Source organism: Schistocerca serialis, chromosome 5, assembly GCF_023864345.2.
Source record: "Schistocerca serialis cubense isolate TAMUIC-IGC-003099 chromosome 5, iqSchSeri2.2, whole genome shotgun sequence".
In the NCBI taxonomy this organism is placed as follows: Eukaryota; Metazoa; Arthropoda; class Insecta; order Orthoptera; family Acrididae; genus Schistocerca; species Schistocerca serialis.
In genome coordinates, this window is record NC_064642.1 from 745,512,486 (window position 1) to 745,521,762 (window position 9,277).

A 9,277-nucleotide genomic window follows, 5' to 3' on the forward strand; every position below is an offset into this window, starting at 1 on the left:
ATTTTATTTCGAATTTACCATTTTAATTGTCTCTTTAGTAAGACAGTGGTGGAGCCTGGGCTGGCATAGTATTAGATGTTTTGCATAACTCCCACGCTCAGTTAATGTGACATTGTCCCTCAGTAGTCGCTGCACAGGATTACCTGAGCGGTCTAAGGTGCTGCACTCATGGACTGTGCGGCTGGTCCTGGCGGAAGTTCAAATCCTCCCTCGGGCATGGATGTGTGTGTTTGTCCTTAGGATAATTTAGGTTAATTAGTGTGTAAGCTTAGGGACTGATGACCTCAGCAGTTAAGTCCCATAAGATTTCACACACATTTGAACATTTTTTTCCCTCAGTAGTACCACTTACTCCAGACACTATGTTACAGCACCACTGAATTACCTTCTGCCCACCAGTCAGAGGACTGGGAGGTGGTCACATGGGGCTGATTGGACAGGTAGGTGTGAGTGCATAGATTTTTGGAATGCTCTCTTACCCACCAGCTTGGTGTGTGATATGACTTGTCCAGTAGTTCATCACTTTGGGAGTGCAGTGGCTCTCAGTTTAACAGCGGCAGCCTCCTGTTGTTGTATCAAGTTTGAATTTAGTAGGTGTAGGCTTTTGTGATTAAAATGCGACTGGAATCAGTCTTTTCTTTGGCAGGTTTTCTCTGAACACCGCTAGACGCCCTACTTCCAGCTCATTTCCCCATCCTGACCGAGTCCAGCAGGCACAATGATTCGCCACACAATGTGATCCATGCAGCATGAAAGTAGCTAACTAACCAACTAATCAACAGAAAATGAACTTGATTTATAGATAATTATGTATATTGCAACATATTAACACTTCAGTCTTTAATATGTAAATTCTATAAGAACGTCCATTGAGTAATTTCTATAGTGACAGGTTTGTAGACTTCACATTGCAGTTCTCTTGAGACAGAAAACATATTTCTCACAATAATTGATAATTTGTTAAAGATTGTGATGCTGTATTGTCATGTACATCCAAGAATCTTCTTCACTACTGTCCAGTTTTTGATAATATCTAAATACTGCCTGTCGCTTTAAGCAGTGTAAGACATTTATCTTCATGTTCATCTAAGGCAGTTCATATGGGTGCAGGAAGCTCATCAGTGTTACTGTGCTGGGTGGTGTTCTTCGGATACTTGCTAATTTTTTTCCTGATGTCTGACATACAAGTTAGTGTTCTTCAGTATCAGCGTGATTTCCAGCGGTGTGCATAGGAGCCACTGGGTGAATGGAATTTGATCTTGAGTATGTTCGGATTTTCTTGTTGATAGCATAGTATTGCATTGCCCTCAAGTTGATGGGTCATAGTGGGTCATGGATATTCTTATAGCTCTTGTACCAGGTACAATCTTTATACTTTTGTTCTATGACATTTCTACTTTTAGCTTGCATCAATTTTTGGTACACTCTATTTACTTTGGTCATATATTTTCCAGGAGTTCTCATTTTAATAATTTTTTTATTTGTATATTTAGTTATCCATCCATATAGAATAAGTATCACATGGATGTTGTCCAAATGGGTATGTAAATTTTATGGGAAATTATTTCAAGGAAAAGGAACCTGAAAATACATATGCAAGTTAATACATACAACACATAAGTGCAATACATGAAATAATGCACTCAAATGATACAAAGGTGATATAATATATAGTGCAATAATACAAATTTGTATCATAGTCAGTTTTTCATAGCAGTTTACTGTTATCCTTGTCAGACAGCAAATCCTCATTGAAAACTTTATATAAGACAACAGTTTTCCATTAGGAATGTAAATATAATGAAAATGGTATTGGGGAATAGACAGTATTTTCAGTTTCCACGTAACATACACTTTATTACAAAATGTTATTGCTCAACATAGTCACTTACCAAATAAAAGCATTTTTCAAGCACATATTTTTTGTACAGTGCTTCAAATTTATTTTCGTCTTGAAACTTTCTGCTGCAGTATAACTGTCTGCTTTTAAGTGTAGCATTGATATGACACATATGCATTTGTGTGTTAGCTCCTTTTTTCCTTCTGTGTGGAGTGCTGTGCTATTTTGGGTATTGTAACTATGAAAGGCAGCTTTTGTCTGAAACTGTTCAAGTTGGTTCCTTACTTTTAGTATCTTAAGCTTTCTGAATATGGCTTTCCAGTTTGTCAATGGAATACTGTGTTTTATTACTCAGACAGCGCTCTTAAGTACGAAAAAAAAGAATTGTTGATCCAGCAACTGGTGGAGCCCCAGATAATTGTTCCATATGATGCAAGAGATCGAAAATAGCCAACAAAGTTATGGAATCGTGGCACCTTCTGAGGTACAAACGTTTGCAATATTCTAAGAGAAAAACTAACTGAACTGCGTTTCTGAGCGTGTTTTATTATATAGTCATTAAAATTTAAATTTTCACCAACATTAATCCCCAGAAATTTTGTAGATGTTACTGTGACAATGTCTTTCAGAAAATTACTAAGTGGTTCCTTGTAAACGGACTCTCACTGAATTTTGATAAGACACAGTACATACAGTTCCGTACAGTGAATGGTATGACGCCATTAATAAATATAGACCTTAATCAGAAGCATGTAGCTAAGGTAGAATATTCCAAATTTTTAGGTATGTCCATTGATGAGAGATTAAATTGGAAGAAACACATTGATGATCTGCTGAAACGTTTGAGTTCAGCTACTTATGCAATAAGGGTCATTGCAAATTTTGGTGATAAACATCTTAGTAAATTAGCTTACTACGCCTATTTTCACTCATTGCTTTCATATGGCATCATATTTTGGGGTAATTCATCACTGAGGAATAAAGTATTTATTGCACAAAAGCGTGTAATCAGAATAATAGCTGGAGTCCACCCAAGATCATCCTGCAGACATTTATTTAAGGATCTAGGGATATTCACAGTAGCTTCTCAGTATATATACTCTCTTATGAAATTTGTTATTAACAACCAAACCCAATTCAAAAGTAATAGCAGTGTGCATAACCACAAAACTAGGAGAAAGGACGATCTTCACTATTCAAGATTAAATCTAACTTTGGCACAGAAAGGGGTGAATTATGCTGGCACTAAAGTCTTTGGTCACTTACCAAATAGTATCAAAAGTCTGACAGATAACCAACAAGTATTTAAGAAGAAATTAAAAGAATTTCTGAATGACAACTCCTTCTACTCCATAGAGGAATTTTTAGATATAAATTAAGAAAAAAAGAAAAAAAACAAAAATATTAAAAAAATAAAAAAAAAATAAAAAAAATAAAGAAAAACAAAAAAACACACAAAAAAATAAAGTTGTTATATCGACTTAAGTATGTTGTTAAATTAACCTAATTATGTCATGTATTGGAAAATTCGACTCGTTCCACATCATTACGAAATATCGTATTCATGATCCATGGAACTAGTATTAATCTAATCTAATCTAACTTTGTGATCCAACACCAGATTCGCCAGATGTAGGTTTACACTTTGACTTATGTTACTAAATTGCACATAATTTGTTTTATTTACATTTATTGTTGACCTGTTTGCATTAAACCATAAGTGGAAAAATTGGAGAAATTTATCATTAATTGTAAGCAGCAATCACTTTGGTGCACTTATTACCACATTAATAGCATCTACAAATAGCATGTCATTGACCACACTTTCTGGGGTGTGTATATCATTTATTTAGATAAGCAATAGTATGAAATTTGAAATACAGTCTCGTGGCCCAATTTTTAATTATTTGCATCTGAAAGTAAACTGATTTTGAGACCAGACTAAGGTGACATTACAACTACAATCTGTGTCTTATTTCATATGAACGATCCAAAGCACTTTTTCCATAGCACTGAATTCATGGTTCTTCTAGTTTTTTCTAAAAGGATATCATGTTGTTAGGTGACTTGTTCCAGTTTCTGTATGCAGGTATCGCCAATTATGTTGAAAAATGCTACATATTTTGTACTTGAGAGAGATCAAAAATCTTCTAATCTCCAAAGTGTTTTTTTTCGAGTTTTTTTGAGAACTCAGTTGAACTGCTTTAGGAAATTTCTTTTAAGTTTTAAGAGAATAGTAGGGAGGAAGCTTCTAAAGTCTGCTTGTGAAATGTGTGTGCATGAAGTAGAAGCTATCACCAGGTGTAAAAACTATACAACCTGCTAGCTGACAAAAACACAAACACAAACAATTGCATAACAAAACCAAAAATAACGCAAATACATTGCCATCGTTCTTGCAATTTTTGAAAACAGTAGTCCAGCACCGAAAAGCACTGTGAACATACGAATCCAAAGAGATCTGTGGAAGAAACATGGTGTCGCATCGGATCATGGGCAACTTTACTATCGCAACTCTCCCTCTGTATACAAGCTCTCTAGATATCATGATTCATCATAACAGCAGCCATTTTAGCATCTGAAGTGAAGAATCAGACCCTGGACCATCTACTCACTTTTAATTCGCCTGTTTTCAAGACACAAAGAAATAATCGTGCTTGGCAATTTTAATGTAAATTTCCTTGCATGTAATAATGACAGAACAGATTTTGAGTATGTAAGTAGCTCCTTTAATCTGAGGGCAGTTCTTGAGTTTCCCACAAGGGTGACTAAGAACTCCACAATAAGAGAACTGATAAGACATGTGTAACATAAATCTCAAGTGAGACTTCTGACCATGATGGACAGTTGTTAAAAATGCATGATGTAAACCAGAGAACTTAAAAAAACACCAATCTAAGTGATTACAGGAGACAATGGCTTCCTAAGGGAATCAGAACATCCTGTAAAACAAAGATAATGCTTTATGTCTCACTCGGAAATTCTAACAAGCCTCAGGATAGGGACCACAACAAATTATACTGCAGCATCCTAAAGAGTGTCATTAATAAATCCAAGAACATGTTTATTAAATGTGAAATTGACAATTTAAATAATAAAATAAAAACTTTTTGGAAGGTTGGCAAATGAGAGACAGGAAAAATTACAGAAGATATGGACAGTATGGAAGTATGTCATAACAGAAGCACGGTAGATGAAGGTGATATAGCTGCCAATATCTTCAACAACCATTTTTGACAGTAGCAGATCAAATTGGTTGTAAAGCGTCTAGAGTTGAAGCCATGAGTCTTCTACAAAAAGCAGCACAGAGGAAAATTAGTCAGATGCTTGTACTCTATATTATAACGTAAGAGACTGAAACATAAACATTCCACTGTGTGAATAATATATCTATCAGAGTACTGAAGCACTGCTGCAAATTTATCTTTGAAATTTTCTGTCACATATTTAATGAGTCCATAAATCAAGGTACTGCCCCTACTAGACTCAAATATGCAATTGTGAAACCACTGTTCAAATAGATGATAAAGCTGATGTTTCCAACTATTGGCCAGTTTCATTGTTAACGTGTCTCTCTAAAATCCTAGCGAAAGTAATGTTCACGAGAATCATGGATCATTTCAATAAAAATATAATCCTTAATAAACATTGGTTTGGATTCCAAAAGGATATTTCAACTGAACACGTCATTTTCTCGTTTGTCAAGCAACCCCTTGAATGCATAAACAATGAAATGCCATCAGTTGGAATCTTCTGTGATCTGTCTAAAGCATTTAACTGTGTGGATCACAAAATTCTACTTACAAAGACTAAGCACTATGAATTAAATGGTAAAGTAAGGACGTGGCTTGAGTCATAGCTAGATGACAGAAGGCAGGACGTAGTATTGAACAATTCTGCAATGGGACCTGCCTGCTCTGACTGGGGCACAGTAAAATGTGGAGTGCCACAGGACTTGGTGGATGGTTCCTTGCTTTTCTCATCTTTATCAATCATCTTCTGTCTGTATGACACAAAAGTACACTACACTCTGTTTACTGATGACACATCCATTATGACTGACAAAACACCCAACTGCAGTCTAGAGATAACTGCGATCACTAAATTTAAAGAAACTTTAGATTGGTTCATTTCAAATGGTCTGTCACTCAATGTTAACAAGACTCAATTCATTCAGTTTCAAACAACGAATAAAAAACAGGAAAACATTGAAGTAAATTGTGGCGACAAAGTAATAATAAGAGTTAAGTCTTCCAAATTGCTGGGATTACACATAAACAAGAAACTAAACTGGTCACTTCACATCAACAACCTTTTGAAAAGACTGAATTCAGCACCATTTGCCATTTGCTCAGTTTCAAAACACAGTGAAAATCATGATCATGATACAAGAAGTGAATATGATCTTCACAAAGATACAAAAAATCGCAGCATGATACAGAAAGGAGTACATTATTCATGCATAAAAGTGTAGAACAAACTCCCATTTCATGTTAAACCTGTCATTTGGGCTATGACTAAATTCCAAACAACAGCTGAAACCTTATCTTTTGAACAGTTCCTTCTATTCTTTACAGGAACTTCTTGACAGTGTGTAACAATTTTAAGTACTCCTTTAAGAACTGACTATATAGCACTGGCATGTCACTTGATGATAGAATATTAGAATGTACGACTTATAATTTGTTTGTGTAATCATTATTAGTACTACCATCTGTGTTGTTGTTTAGACACTTGAACCCCATGTATCTCTTTGTATATAATTTAGTTTGTAAGCCTAATGAACATGTAGATATGATTGTTACTGTAATAATCTGACACGTTCTACATCCTCGTGATACACTTACATCAAGGATATATGGAACACGAAAATAAATGAATGTGTCAGTTGGGATGAAAGGTACATCTAATCTAAATAATATCTTCAAGTGAAACTTCCAACCGCAGTTTTGTCAGATATTGCTGCCTTTTCTTACTTATTTCTGAGAACCTGCCAACTTCATCCACATTTAGGGTTTTACAGAGAGAGACAGGTTTTCCCACTAGCAAAACACAGTATGTCTATGTCTAATTAGCACAGTAGGTTGGTAGCTCATAGGCCCTGAATACTGTTCTACATACGAATGACAAATGAGTATCACAACAAAGAAAATTGTAATGCTTGTTAACATGCAAACTGAACCAATAAACGTAACTAACAACCAAACTTCCTGCTTTAGACTAAATAAAGATTTAGCTGTAAATTATAAAGAAGCAGAATTTAGTTTCTGTACTCATCATTGGAATAATTTTCAGTTTATCATATTTCTGTTAAAAGCTGAGAATTTTTTCCTTTAATTAAAGAAGGTTATGTTTTGAGAGACGATTTTTTAAAGTGTTCCCGTAGAGATTTAAATTTTCGAGGTAGAATGTTAGAATCAAATCGCTAATGATGAAGACCAACTTTATTTTGATACAGAAGATACACATTTATTTTAGCTTCAGAAACTGTTATGGTTGCAAAGGCGAAAAAGCTGTGATCAGAGAGCAATCAATGGTGAGAGCAAAATGGGTTATAAAGGGAGGAAGGATGGCTTTGGTGAAAATAGTCAGTAAATACTTCGCTGCTATTTTGAAGTCCCACTTGAGTTCTATAAGTTTAGTTTTTTTCATGTGTCGCTTTTTTCACCTTTGGCAACTATTTATTAACGTGGATAATTTCAGTTTACGCTAGAGCACAAGGTCCCTGACCATCAATAACAATATGTAATATTTCATATTGTCTAGGGTCCGCTTTAGAATATCAAGAATATAAGGCAATCAGCAGAGACAATGCCTGGTAGCCCTGAACGGCAGCTTTAACCTTAAGCCCGGTCCACACGCAACGATCTGTCTGCGCAGACATCGGCGCAGATGTCTGTACATGCAAAAGATCGCTACAAATGTGGTGTGTTCACACCACACAAACCCCAATCTACTACCCGCCCGCCATCTGTCGGTGTAGAAAAGAAATATAAGTGGCAAGCGACTACACTCCTCGTAAACGTCAAAAATTTAGTTCAGTTATTTTGAAATATAGAAATTGAGGAAGTTCTGTTGTGGTCTGTGTTCGCAACTTGTGTGGCAAAAAACATTCAGACCAACTGCAGGAAACAGAGAAAGCGGTCAAAATGTTGTAGACAGTGGCTGCTAAAGCGAAAGCAGTTTTCTCACGTAAATTTACTGCGAGAGTTGCAGGGCGAACCTAACGACTGGCGAAATTATTTGCCGATGGGTGTCGAAACTTATAATTATCTCTTAAAACTTGTAACCCCTCATATTATGAGAAAAAATACTTGTATAGAGAAGGGCAATTTCTCCTCATGAACGGCTGGTGGTAACATTAAGATTCCTAGCAGCAGGAAGGAGCTACAAGGATTTGGAATTTTCAACTGCAATATCGAAACAAGAGTTGAGTGAAATAATACCCGCAATTTTTCAATTAGAGCATTGTATGCTGCTGTCTTTTTGTCTCGGTAACTATATTCTTTACTTTAATCTTCCACAAACTTTTTTTTTCCTTTATTGTATTTCAATTCCCCATCGGAGCGGGCTGGCAGCAGCATATGCGCTGCTCTTCAGCCGAAAGACATAGAACAAAACAATAGAAGACATGTAAAAACAGCAAAGGAGAGAAGAAGGCGAACATAGATATAAAAAAGGGAGAACATCATGGGAGGCAATAGACAAAAAAAACGGGGTGACTGTAAAATGGAGATAAAAAACTGTTTAAAAGTAGCACACACAAAAGGCCACACACTGCGACGATTAAAAGAACACAAGGCACAGTATGACCGGAGCATAAAGGTGTTGACGGATGGCATAGCACACAACGTAACACTGACGGCGATTCCACAAACTTGGGTGGTTTCTATATATTTCAATGAATTCACTTACAAAATTTCGAGAACACTGACGAGTATCAACCATTTTAATGCCCCGTGCGCACAAATACAAACACTAGACTGAGCAAACAGCTGTTTCGCGCCAGATTTGCGGCGATCTCATGTCCACACGCTCCAACTCGTCTGCGCAGATGTGGTTTGAACCCACAGATTTGAGAGGTTTCGCTCAAACCTCCAACTCCAACTTCCAGGTTTGCACACACCTCAGGTTGGTGCAAATCTTGTGTCCACACGCAACGATCCGTCTGCGCAGATGTGATGTGCGCAGACATCTGCGCAGACAGATCGTTGCGTGTGGACGGGCCTGTAGACATCTATGACTAACAGCACCAAGCGTTTCAACTTTACTGTTTGAAAGTCTTTGATTTCCGTTTGGCCATCTTTGGCAAACTCCTTTTTGCGTGTGGGCTGTGTTGTGTTCTGTGGTTTCTACAGCGTGCGACGTGTTGATAGTGTGATAAACGAAGATGGGATTCCGAAACATTTGGTATTCTCATCCGAGAAAGTATGGCCA